We start from the raw sequence: 8,888 nt of genomic DNA, 5'->3' as shown, positions 1-8,888 counted from the left end.
CCCCTAACAGCAGAGCTCTCTTTCAGGAATTACATTAATGACAAAACCTCAGGGGATCCACCACAAAGGGAATTTTCTGGATTCTATAAAAATATAATGGGGTTCCATGGAAGTGGTCTGAAAAAGCCCAGAGAATTGGACTTTGTCTGTGGGGGTTTCAGCCATCCAAGGTAGTTCTCTTGTGGTAATGTAAGTCTATTAAACCCTACTGAATATTTTCCCATAAATGGTATCTCTTCTTGTCGGGATACTGAAATTCTGCACTTTTCCACCTAAAAGGAAATGAGTATTTGTTTCCCAATCTCCTTGGTTCTTTCAGACTGTCATGGTTTAAACTCTGTCAGCCATGCAGTCTCACTCTCTCACTACCCCTTTTTTTCCCTCCCCCCAGCTCCCGGAGGGATGGGGAGGAGAATTGAAAGAATGTAACTCCCATGGGTTGTGATAAGAACAGTCCAGTAACTAAGGTATAACACAAACCACTGCTGCTGCCACCAATAATAATAATAATGATAAAGGAAATAACAAGGGAAGAGAATAGGATACCACCCACCAACCGATAATACCCAGCCCGACCAAGCAGTGAACTAGCCCTGCTGGGTAACTCCATCACTTCTACATCCTGGGCATGATGTGCTGTGGTATGGAATACCCCTTTGGCTAGTTTGGGTCAGGTGTCCTGTCTCTGCTTCCTCCCGGCTTCCCCTCCTCCCTGGCAGAGCATGAGGCTCAGAAAGTCCTTGGTCAGAGTAAACATTACTGAACAGCAACTAAAAACATCGGTGTTATCAGCACTGTTCCTAGGCTGAAAGTCAAAAACACAGCACTGCACCAGCTACTAAGAAGGAGAAAAATGACTGCTACTGCTGAACCCAGGACACAGACTTGGAATGCTGTGAATGTCAGACACAGGAGCAGAAGGCTCTTTTCAGTGTGTATTTTGTTTTAATTCCTTAAATGAGAGAACTCCAAGAACCACTGTACCAGAAACACTGGTGGAGCCTAGAGTGATACATGACATGCAGCAGATGAGGCGCCTTCCAATATTGAGCATTCAATATCCCATTTTGAGTGGTATTTAAATTATCTTTTCTGCTGAAGCCTGGAGAATTAAGAAATAGTTGATCTCATGTCATTGGGCATCCAAATTTCTGCACAGCCAGGGAATCTAAGGCAGGACACAGAAGGAGCTCACATGCCTGCAGTACTTGATTGTTTAGGCAGCATCTGTACCAGGTACAAGCAAAGTTAAGTCTGCCAGATGGGAATGATAGCTAAAATCAGACCTTTGGAAACTTGTGCATTACATAGAGCATCACATGGAGGAGTAACATGAGAAATATTTCAATATTCTGCAAAAGCTGAATTTGAACACTGTTCTATTGTGGTCATTTTTTTTTCTTTTTCAACTTTATTCCTCCAACCCCATCTGGGGCCAGGCTCCTCACTGGTGTGCGCTGCTCTCGCTTTGTGAAGCTGTGTTAATTGAGAGCAGCAGAGGATCTGTCCCTCTTGTGTTACATTAAAATATTCATATGATTAAACAGTGCTTTGAAGTGCTTTGGGGCTAGATGTACTCTGCTTTACTTTGGGTGGCCAGGAGATGAAAATGGGATTGTTTTAATTGGATTTGGTCCTGAGAAAGTGTGCCATGTCCTTGTTGGAATTTCTTTGCTAAGCGATACTGCACCTTCTCCCTGCAGCTCAGAGCGGTTGGCCCTGTGCAGAGGGGACCGTGATAAACGGTTGGTTTTAATCATCTCTACTTTGGAGTGAATTAGGAAGGAGGGGCATGTATTTATTCACTGAGCTGTATTACTCTACAGGGAGAGACTTGAACCAAGAAAAGAACTCAAATGCATCTTGGCTGTAGTACAGGTTTGGACTTGGTTATTTATTTTGAGAGGGTTATTTCTGTTGTTTTTTTACAGTGGGGGAAAAAACCCATTTACTCCAACTTCTTGCAGCTGCATAACGAGGTGCCATTTCCTGATATGCAATATCTAAAGGTCAGAGAAAGCCTTGCTGCTGTAAAGTGCTTATACGCTTACAGTGTGTGCGCACAAATATTTCCTGTCTCAACCCTGAGCACCAGCCCAGCTGCAGGCAGAAGCTGTGTGCAGGCAACTGGGGCTATGGCACCTTCCCTATGTGATCACGCCTTACAAAGAAACTGCCACTGCTAGTGACACAGCATTGAATTGTAAAACGTGTTTTGCTGGTGGATGGGTGTTTTTGACATATTCATCTCATTTCAGATTCATTTACAAATCTTTCCCTCTCTGTTTTTGCAAAGCTTTCACTCAAAGTTGTCACATTCCCAAGCTTTGTTGGGTAACATCTTGTTGGCGATATACCTCTGGCTCAGCTAGGAAATAACAGATGTAATGTATGTAGCTTTCCCTCTTTGACAACAGCAAACATTGATGCTTTCACAGAAAGCTTTTTTTTCTTCTTGAGTTCTAAAAATTCTGTATGTGTGTGTATATATTTACATGTTTATGTGTGTATGTACAAGTAAAATTATGTATAATGTGTGTATATATATAATATATACTTACATCTGCATATATAAGCATGAGCCACTTGGTGATATTTCTGGAAGGTCAGATGACATTGTAATCACTCAGAAGTTTGCTTCCTTGAAAGTTTAAGCTGAAAAGCTGCAGGGAATATTAAATGCACTGACTTTAGTCACTGAATGGTCTTGCCCCTCAAATGTATATTTCTACGGCAGCCTCCTTCCACTGCAGGTCTGTTCTCTTATTATTTTCCTCTTTCATCTTCCACCTGCTTATCTGTCCTTCCGGATTCATTACCTCTCCTTTCCTTTCTCTTTACTTCCCTTCTTCTCCTGCTGTGTTCCCATTTTTAATGATTTATTTTATGTTTTATAATGTTATATCTGCAGAATGAACTGATTTTATAACCCCCTAAAATGAATCCTATAATTTATTTTCCTCGTGAAGTGAATGCTTGTGGCTGCTCAACAGCCTCTTGCTGATGGTGATGCACACTCTGATGCTGGGTTATTTCACTGCGATTCAGGACACATTTTGGTAGAGTCAGAACTGGATCATGAGGGGGGCACCTATGGTGAGAAGACGAGGCTGGGGTAGGAAGTTAAATATAGCCATTCTAAACCAGACCAGTTATCCCTTCATCTCAGTCTCTTGCATTTGGCAACAGCAACTAGCAGATGCTTAAAACAAGAGTAGGAGCAGTGCTTCCTTAAGCATCCAGCTTCTTTCCCCTTCTTACCGTTGTATACATCAGTCAGAATTTGGCGATGTCCTACACAGAAATTGCATCTCAATCACCCCATTTAATAGCCATTATTTGGTCCTGTTTTCCATGTGTTTTCTGATTCATCCATGAACTTATTTATGCCTTCAGTATCTGTAATCCCAAGGCAGAGAGGTACTTGGTTACACATGGAGGGGAAAAAATATTTCCTCCTGGTTGTTATAAACCTGTGGCCTGATCATTTTGCTGGGTACCTTCTAGTTTTTTAAGTGTGAAAGACAGTCAGGAACATGCAGTGCTGGGTTTATAGGGGGTTATGAGCCTCAGTTCAGTGTCAGGAATCTTTATCTTCTCCTCAGGGCAGAAACACCTCACTGCCAGATGAAACCTAATGTTCATAAATGCATAAGCATTAGTGAGGGCGTGTATGAGGGCTGCAGGAGGTGCATTAATCATCCAGAGTATTTTTAAATAATAGCAAGTCTCACTACATCCATCTCCCTTGAGTTTATTCTTCAGCCCCTCGGTACGTTTTGACATTCAGAGTTAATCATACCTCCCAGTCAAAATATGCAGCACAAAACTGTCTTGGAAGAAAGCTGCAGCTTCCTCAAGCCCACAGCACGGATTGATAGGGGCCAGGCAGAGTGAAGGCTAGGCTGATGCTGTAGATTATGGTACTATAAATGGTACATAAATGGTACTAGCTTCACAGCATCCCTGGGAAATCCTGGTGGCAAGAAACACAGCTGCTCCCACGGTTATCCTGCACCTGGGTAGGAGCAGCTTGGTGTTGGGCAGTGTACTCCTGCTTTTCTCTCCCTGTTTTTTCATAGCCATTCTGGTCACTGAGCAGAATAAAAGAATAAGTGTGCATGTGGTCCAGTGGATGGGAGTGACAACCCCGTGGGGGTCCTCGTTCTCATCCTGCATCTCTGACCATTGCCTGGGATATTTGGGATTGCTTTCCTAAGTGGCTGTGTGCCGTGAGAAAGTTTATCTACATGCAAATGCTGGAGCATTTAGAAGCCAGAAGGAAGGGAACCAGGATCCAGATACTGTCTTTAGGAACATGATGTGATTCCCAGTGGCCTTTGTCTGGGTTTTATCTGTGACAGGTTTGCCCTGCTCAACTGCCTGCACCCTCCCCAGCGTGACACAATCTGACACCAGAATCATAATGTGCATCTTCCAACTGATTGACGTTGAGCTCTGCTGCCAGTAGCATGAGAGGGAGATGGTGGGAAGAGAAGTGGGAGGCAAGCAGTGCACTCACTTTCAATTTACCCATAAAGGAAGAACAGAAAGAGAAGGATGATGTGGTGGCCCGTAGAGCTTTGCAGAAGGGAACATCTTTTTCAATTACCAATGTCTGGATTGTATAAAGTATCGGGAGTCCCTGTACATACTCCCCAATATTCCACTTATGTCAACATAGGTCAGTTTAATGCACAAAATGATATGTGACACGAACAGCTTATCCAACACAGTAGATAATTGCTGGGCACTCCATCCAAGCAATACACCATACTCTGGGAGGCCTTAGCTCTTCGGCTCTGACCTCTGGGAGTGATTTTAAAGCTAGAAATCTCCTTTATCTCCTCCTGTAGTTTAGGAATAAGAATTATTTTCAGGAGTGATCCAGGCTAAAGATCCCCTCTGTAAAGAGGCTTACTGGGAAAACACCAAAGGCTGGTGACCACCTCGGAAAGGTGGGATGACACAAAACCTGTGTGTGTATGTAAAAATATATTAATTAGAACTTCTCTCTGCCCTCTGTAGTCCTGGTCTGACACAAGCCTGCAGCCCTCAGACTAAGACAGACAGCAATTTCCGTCTCTCAAAGTCCTTCAGAGAGGAGCATCCTCAAAGCTTCATAACATAGCAGTCTCTGGCAGAGACAAACTACATGGGACTCTGTTTCCCCAGGCTGCTTCTTGATTATGCTGCTATATACTGCAAAATAAGATAAAAAGTCCTTTTAGCATCAAGGACACTATCTCCCTAGCAATCCAGTACTTGCCAGCCTTAGAAGTGAGACCAGATGTGCTTTGTTGCTCTTGAAGTATCAAAAAAAACACTGACTACAGGGTTATTAACTTAGGAAAGTTGTCCATCCACTGAGAACCATAAATAATCCACGACAGCCTCTCTGCCCGATTCCACATCCCATCTCCCCTGCTTGTGCTGATTCACAGCCAGATGAGATTCTCCTCTTCTCAGCTGTCCAGCAGATTATTTTGGGCAAAGACGTGATGAACTCAGCTGGAACCACCTGCTGCCTCTGGTTCTTGTTAGCTCCACACAGCTCTTGGCATTAGCCTGGACAATTGCTTCTGGGAGCAAGAAAGGACGGAGGACTCAATTATAGCCGGAGACCATTGCTATATTCCTGAGGATGGCAGACAGAGTTGTGGGCGCTGATGCTTGTTGGTACAAGAGCTTAACGTTGCACCAGTGGGGGTTACGGGCTGGCTGTGGTTTGTGAGCTTACAGCACATGTAAATAGCTGTAGGCACGTGTGCTTTGGTACTCTGGAAGAAGTTCCTGTCAGCTGGTGACTCGGGTTTTGAGGGCTTTGTCACTGCTTGGTGGGTCTGGAGAAGGGCACTTCCTGCCTGCTGCAGGAGTACTGGGGCTAATCCATGCTGCAGCTCCGGCTCTGGGTTTTGGGTGCTGTTAACAGCTTAGTGAACTCTGATATCAAAGGGATAATGCAGAAGGGGCCTGGGAAAAGGAGCGATGAAGGTTTGTAAGGTGTTGTACCAACATGTAATTTCTGATCATCTCTGGTAAAATTATGATATTATCATGACTGCTTCTAAATTTCAATTCCATTTTCATGCCTGGTGCTCAAAGATGGCCTTTACTTGCCCACACGCATATGCATCTGTTCACAAAGCCCACTTGTGTGTTAGCAACATGCCTCTTGCAGTGGGAGAAATTACCTCCTTAATTGCCTTCAGTGAGGGGAACTGCCAAAACGGGCAGAAACAGCTTCAGGGCTTCATTGTTTGCAGTATCTTCCTCATCTCCTACTTAACATGAGAGACTTAAAGGCTGCTGTGAAGAGAAGAGAATAATCTTTTCTTCTCTCCAGCATAAAGTAATGGCTTAAACATCAGCAAGGAAGATTCAGATTAAATAGGAGGTAAAACCTTCTAATGGCAAAGATGAGTTTCCTGGGGAGGTTGTAGGGATTCCACAGCTGGAAGTCTTCAAGCAGGGTCTGGATAAGTATGTATCAAAAGGGTTATAGCCATGGTTGAGCTTTCACAGGGGAAGGGACAAGACAAAATGGATTGTTGAGATGCTGGGGTTCTTTCCAGCCTTTTGATTCTATGAAGTAAGCATGAAAAAAATCATTCTTAAAAGTAAAATGAAATCTTCCACCTCTGTTCATGCTGCTGCTCTAGTGTGCAGAGTCAGAAAATAAATTACCTGTGCCAGGAAATGTGAACTGGACAGAACATGCCTTCCCAGCCTGTACAAATCAGCAGCATTACGTGCTGGATCAGCTGCAGTATCTGAGTGTATTTACTGTCAGTCCTAAACCCAGCAATAAGTCACTCAAAGGGAACAGAAGTTCAGATCTTTGTGTTCATGCATATATTCTTCTGATGTTGTCTTAACTTTCTGGCATGGTAAAGCCCTCCTTGGGAAGCACCGTTGTCAGTGTTTTGGTTATTTGCTGAATTTATCTTTTGCTTCTCTTTGTATCTAAAAGCTGCTTTGGTTACTGGAAGTCCTATGTGCACTCCTTTGGTCTGCTTGTACCTTGCTTGCTGCAAGTGCCCCGGCTTGTGTTCTGCATGGGCAGTTCATGTGCTTTGCCTGGCCAAGAAATTTGAGACTGATGATGGCATTGATGCTCTAAAACAACTTTCTGTCATTACCATGGAGAAATGGCTGCTGGCTGGACAGCAGTGGGTTCAATGGAACCCATTGGGCTGCCTCAGGAGCAGCCAGAGGTGTACATTGGGCATCTCGGTTTGCTTCCCTCTTCTGGGAGGGCAGTGCCTGCATCTGCCTATGGCTGGCCCAGCACTTGTCCTCCAGCTCTCTGGTAGTAGTTGGACCATGTGCTGCCTGTGGGGAAGGACTAAATCTCTGCTTTCCTGCAGGGGCAGCAATTACCCGTGTAGAGGGGAGATGGTTATTTCTTTCCACAACCTGGTACCTGAGGTGTGGGTGACAGGATAACAGTGCCCCCCACAGTACATATGGCCCAAATTCCACACTGACTGAGCACTCCTACCCAGGAATGTATGAAGTGGTTTATTTTCAGGGAATTGGGACAAAAGAAGCCTGTGTAAATTCACTTAGCACTAGGCACTGGTTTTAGCTGTTACAGTAGCAGATGAGGTTTCTATGACCCCAAGACAATCCATCCTCTTGAACAGAGGAGATGCTGTGAGCACAGGGCGAGGTAACTGGGTTTTTCCATTATTTTTCACAGTCCCAGCTGCTCACCAATGGCTGTCTCTCTTGTCTCAGTTGATGTGGAGCCAACTGCTTCTCACCCAGATCTTATTTCACCTGGAAAATGGCACTTTATGGGTAAATCTGTGTTACTCACAGGAACGAGGAGAAGAGAGGAGCGCTCTGAGTGCTGGAAACCTGTAGTTTTGTGAATTTTCCTTTAAACTGACAAACTACTTATGCAGATCTTGGCATTGCTGTAGGTCATGAATATATCACATATCTGGTTAGGTGTTAACCTGCTAGTGATGCTGATTTGGGACTGAAACAAAGGTAGTTTTCTGGCCATTGGGCTTGATTATGTACCTGTGTCTAAAGAGTCCATCAGCAGGGAAAAACAGGTAGCCAGAAATAACTGAGGGGAAACTGCTGCTTTGTGAGAAGAGACTGGGTCTCCCCATTTGGAGAGGAGAAGGTATGGGGGAATAAACTGAGTTCTACAAAATCACAGATCCAGAGGCTAAACTGAACCCAGAGCTGTTCTTCGCCACATCCCACAGCATGAGGAAGGAGCTGGCATGGGAGATGGTGAACTGTAGCTGTGTAGTGCTTGGCTATGTGCTGACAGCCACCAAAGCTTTGTTGGGAGCTGGAAAGAAATTGACTACTCCATCAGCCAAACAGGAACATCCTGAGCTGGCCAGTACTGGCCCAGTGGGGAATACTGGGCCAGCGGCTGACAGAACTAGTGTGGTTTGTACTGTGTGAATGTGGAAAAAACCCAGAACACAAATCCCTAGGAGGGGAGCTTCTAAACATTGCTGTGCTCGCGTGGAAGCCAGTGCTGGAGGCCAAATGTGTACAGACATAACAGATTTGTTAACTTGGTGGGTAGATGCCATACCCCATAGGTATGCTCATAAAGCCATTTGAATCTGTTCTTAATGTCACAGTGTAGATGGTCTGGGAGGCCACCAGTTTTGCTTGAGCATTCATCAAATTAACGTACCACCAGCACCATGTTATTGCCAGTAGATGAATTTCATGCAGGCAGCAGCACTGTTATTTCAATGGAAAAACCTACAGCTTCAGGGTGCTGATGTGTCACATAGCTCTCCTGCTTTAATATTCACTCCCTCAATTGCTCTCTTGGATGTGTTAATTCTACATGCCTTTGTCTGCTTGTTCTGCTTTCCTCTCACAAAGCCGGGAAAGAATAA

The sequence above is a fragment of the Pezoporus occidentalis genome, unplaced genomic scaffold (assembly GCF_034315485.1).
Source record: "Pezoporus occidentalis ecotype Australia unplaced genomic scaffold, CSIRO_AGI_Poc_V1 ctg11, whole genome shotgun sequence".
Classification (NCBI taxonomy): domain Eukaryota; kingdom Metazoa; phylum Chordata; class Aves; order Psittaciformes; family Psittacidae; genus Pezoporus; species Pezoporus occidentalis.
Note: the sequence above shows the minus strand (reverse complement) of the source record.